The sequence below is a fragment of the Akebia trifoliata genome, chromosome 15 (assembly GCF_017979445.1).
Source record: "Akebia trifoliata isolate Shusen 1 chromosome 15, ASM1797944v1, whole genome shotgun sequence".
NCBI lineage: Eukaryota > Viridiplantae > Streptophyta > Magnoliopsida > Ranunculales > Lardizabalaceae > Akebia > Akebia trifoliata.
Window position 1 is genome coordinate 26,875,339 of NC_141389.1, and position 5,141 is coordinate 26,880,479.

The window sequence follows — 5,141 nt, forward strand, 5'->3', positions numbered from 1 at the left end:
ATATTGCTCCATCTGTGGCGGAATCAAAGAAAAGTTTGCCACATTGACTTAGGATTGTATATGGATTGGATTGGCCGCAAAATCTGATCAAATAACTTAGGGTCGGGTTTGAGGATTATTGCTGTCCCGATAAGGAATTCATTGGGATACAATCCCAATTTGATAATTATCTATGATTTGACATTAAATGGACTCCATTTACGAATTCACCAATTGAATCCGAAATCCAATCTAACTCTTATTGAATTTGTTTCAGGTGGATCCTAATTTGATCCATTGTTTTAAAACTTGTGATATTAATTTTATCGAATTATATACTATCCTTCGGGCATTGAATGTTGCCATGGAGCTTCAGATTCTCTATTGATTGTGAATTATTTAAATGAAGATTCGAATGCTTCTTTGAAGTATTTTCATATATCAAGGAAGATCAAAAATATATATTATTATTTATCTTAAAATAAAAATAAAATAATTTTCAAATATTTTCCTCCTCCAAATCGACTAGCGAGTTTTCGAATTAAGACGACAAGTTGTGTGTCGAGTTTTAAAACTATGACATGATACATTACCAATTATCTTAAACAGAATTTCTCATTATGGCTCTAGGAGAATATCCTCTACTAAATATGGAAAGAACACCTTTTAGAGTCTTAAATGGTTTGATTTCACATTTATAATTATGGTAGCCAGAAAGATAGATGTATACATGTAAGAAACAAGACGTTCAATATGAAAAAATGTGAATTGTGGTTACATTTTCATTGATTATTGCTGTCCAATCAACGCCCATTCACAAGTAAAACAAATTTTGTGACAGTTTTAAGGAAAATTAGGAGTTTTTGGAAATTTTAAATGTTGACTAACAATTCCATGGTGAGGATTCATGTACCCGTATGGACCTATTTCATAACTTTCAAGAGTTTTAATTTTCATTCGCATTGTTTAACTTATATCTGCATGTGCAAACATATGAAGTGTGAAGCACATGTTAGGATATGCTTTTGGGAAATGTTTTGGCTGGCCATAACTATTATAAAAATAGAATTTGAAAATTGCTCTAAGACACACAGTAATCTACGTTGTCTTATAGACAACAGACGTCCCCACTCCGATTGAACACGAAGATGCAGATGGGTTGCTGGCGAACTTATCTTCAGGATACAACAGAGCCCAATTCTATTACAACTGTATATTTCCTCAAAATTTTCACTATTTTGAGAAAATCTATCACACAGAATCTCGGATACACGAATGCCTTTTTTTGTAGAAAAATTTTGAAAAATTATTTTTAACAGAATTGATCTCCATAAATAGATAACAATTACAAAAGTCACATCTATTCGTAAATGATTTTTTTTTTAATCTCAATAGGTATGAAACCCATTGGAACTACTAAGCATCTATTCAGATTAAGGAATATATATATATATATATAAAATAAAAAAGAATTATTAAATTTTCATATAGTTAAAAGTCATTAGGAACTCTCAAGGAGAGAGTCTTTGGAATGAAGAAAAGAGTTGAGAATATGTTTTTATTTATAAGTTTAAAAATCCCTCCAAAACATTTAAAAAGCAATGTGAGATTTATAAAAATTTTGAAAAATAAGTCAAAAAGAACTTTTATAAACTTTAATCCATGTGAAAAGATATCAACCAATAGAAATGTTCTTTTTAAAAATACTTACTTTTCTTTAATAAAAAAATACACCAACCATAAAGTAACTTTCAAATATCATTTTATAATAAATTAAATTAATTTTATTTGAATCAATTTTAAATAAATATTAATCAACATTTATTTTAACAATAACAATAACATATGTGTTTGATTTGTTCCTTTTGCTGTGATGTACGTTTAAGAAGAAGAGTAATGAATGAGCATAGGTTTAAAGTTCGAATGCCCACTGAGTCAAGTCATGTAAAAAATTCACGAGTCAACTAAGAGTAGTAATCTACTTCATGAAGAATACACCTTACCAAAAACCTTGAAACTAATGGGATTTTAGAGTACTGTAGAGTTTTTTCATGCCTACATCATAGGTTCCACTTTGGGATTATATGAATAGAGAGGAATGTAATAATGGATAAACAAGTTAATCTATTATATTTTTATAAAAAATCGTGGTGAATACTTCAAGATCTTAGTACGCGGTTAACATGATAAGAGCACAAAATCATAGATCATTTTCATTGGGATGCATAGGAAAGAAGTTTTGTGGTTCTGTGCGTTTGCCATGTCAATCTCGTGAATAATGCACTTGTGATAGCAAATCCTTTCTCAATGGTTCATGCACCTGAACTCAACTTCTACATTCATATTGTAGGATTTTAGCTGTAAAAAACGCGTTCTTTAACTATGAATGAGTTTGAAACGCATTTATTACTTTTATTTTTTTTGTGTGCAAGAAACCTCTATGAGCTCAGACTGCGTTGACTAGTCAACCTATACTGAACTAGGTAAATTAATAAGAAAATAACGGTAATAACTGTAATTTAACGGCTATTAAAAAAAATCAAAATCAAAATTTCATTTTAAATAAAACTTACAGGGAATGTATCAGTAAAAAAATTACAACACTTTTTTAACAAAAAGGAAAAATTCATCAAACAAACGGTTGAGATGGGATTGAAATCATCTCAGTTAAAAAAATCTGAACTGATCTCTAGAAATTAATCAAGCATCTCTCAACCGTTGTTTGATATTTAATCATTCCATAGAGATACGTCCACGTCACGATCCACGTCATCCCAGATAGGTGGCATTAGGAGCAATCCTTCTGCCATGCTGTCAAGTAAACCTGGCATATTAAACAACTCCTCCTCATCCAAGAACATTCTAGAAGATTCCGGGAACTTCTCCTTAGAATTGACACGTGGCGATACAACATTGGTGCATGTCGAAGTCGATGAATCTGATGATGATGATGATGATGAATTTGCTCTAACCCTATAAGCCTCAGCTGCCTCAAGAGCCGCAGATTGAATATCTTTAGCCAAAGATGACTTAGCTTTTGGTAGAAGCCAAGCTGAGTCCGGGAAATTGAGTGGAGCCGACTTTCCTCTAAGAGCCAAAGCCGCCACATCGTAAGCAATAGCCGCCATTTCAGGCGTCGGGAATGTCCCAAGCCATATCCGAGACTGTTTATTCGGGACGCGTACCTCGCACACCCATTTCGAACCATTTCTCTGCCTAACACCTCTATAAATCGGGTGTCGAGTTTCTCTAAACTTCTTTCGACCAGCTTTTCGCTTGTGTGTAATGGTTGGCACGTGTGAATGTGTTGGACAGTCCTCACTTTTTGACACGTGTGAAGCATAAGGTTCACCTGATGAAGAAGAAGAAGAAGAAGAAGAAGAAGAAACTGAAGAGTCGTCTTCGAAGTCCATAGAGAAATCAATAGTTCAGTAAATTAGGTCGAGATGAGAAAGACTGAGATGGAGATATATATATATATAGATATGGAAAAGTCAAAAGTTGGTCGCGAACTCAACACGGGAAAAGCAATACACCTGTGGGACACTGATATTCCAAGAAAAGGGTTTTAATTTTGACACGTGTAGTCCTGGGTTTTAGTGAAGAAAATTATAAGACACGTTTTTTTCAGATGGGACACAGCTAAGTACTGTGGGGTCTCAAGGCCGACAGTTGAAGTGTAATCTTAAGATTCTGAATGCCATTAGGTAGACTTATGTTGAAATATGAACTAAATAATAGAATTTGACTTTGTAGCATTCTAAATGCCATCTAGTTGACTTGGCTCTCACTTCATGGTTCAAATTTATAAATTAATTATTATTGAAGTTTCGTCTAATATAGAAAAATTAATTATTATAATCTTAAAATGCCCTAAAAAGATTTATTATTTAGGCTTATCTGGTATGTGTGCTTTATGGTGTATTGTATGCACTCGATGAATTTTAATGAGATATGATATTCTAAGATGTCAGTTGCCTCGTCTCTGCTAATCAGACTTATATGTTCAGACATTTAGTCATTGAAATTTAAAAAAAAAATGATAAATATATTTAATGTTATGATTAAATTTTGTCTTGATTAGTTGGGAGGCCGATTTTCTTTAGAGAGTGAGTGTAATCATTTCTACCCAACTTTTACCAACTTGAGTTGATTTTTAAAATCATGATGTTCATAATGACACCCAATAAACACAGAATGATTTTTATTTCAAATTGAAGACCTAGGACTAAGGATTAATGGAAAAAAGAATATCAAATACACATTGAAAAGTAAAAGGCGTGGCTCTCGAGAGAATTGAATGGAGGAATTGTATTCGTATAGTTGATTCCAAATCTATGGATTAGAATGTTCATAAATATATACTAACAACTTTACTAAATGGCAAAAGTGGTAATAATGTGCTCTACTACACTTGTTCTCTTAAAGCATATTTAATTATGTTCTTTAAAATAAAAAGTATCGTTTGCATATAAAAAATGTGATAAAAGTTATTTTAATTAGTGTAAAATTTTTCCCCACTCCAACAAACTCAACAATTCTTTCTCTATTATTATTTTACTTTTCAAATAAATATTTGTTAAAACCTACTTAAATCCTATTAAAGGTCATGAATTCATATCTTAGTATTCAAAAATATGATGTGATGACATAAGCTTGTAAAAATAAAATTCTAAGAATTTTTTATTTTTTTTTAAGTATTATTTTCTCTGTTAAATTTTAATTTTAAGTTTTGGAGTTTGATAGCTTTCAATTTTTAACACTTTGATCAAACTCAAAAAATATTTTTTATTTCTTATTTTTGGAATTTGAGTTTTTCCATGAAATCTTGAAGGACGTTGTGTTGGATTGCCAATGTGATAATCCATGTGGGTCCAAAATCCCTAGTAAGATTTAGTAAAGAAAGTGCTTTTCATTTTTAACATTAAAATAACTAGTCTTCGAGGCTCTCTACATATAGAGTGTGGAAGCCCCCGCTTTATTTTAACATGTAATTTTAAAAAGCCTTCTAGAGACTGTCACGCCCCGAAATCCCAACACGAATCTCTATGATTCATCAATCAGAATCTCGAGGTGTGAGGTAATCAATCACACAACCTGATAGAACATTCACAAATAATAATACTTATGAAAAAAAAATATACGCAGCGGAATAAACATTT

General features: G+C 31.7%; 1 pseudogene; it reads right to left on the reverse strand.

Moving 5' to 3' along the window:
- Nucleotides 1-2,510: 2,510 nt before the first annotated feature.
- On the reverse strand, nucleotides 2,511-3,430 carry LOC147384910 (dehydration-responsive element-binding protein 1A pseudogene; annotated as a pseudogene).
- Nucleotides 3,431-5,141: the final 1,711 nt, after the last annotated feature.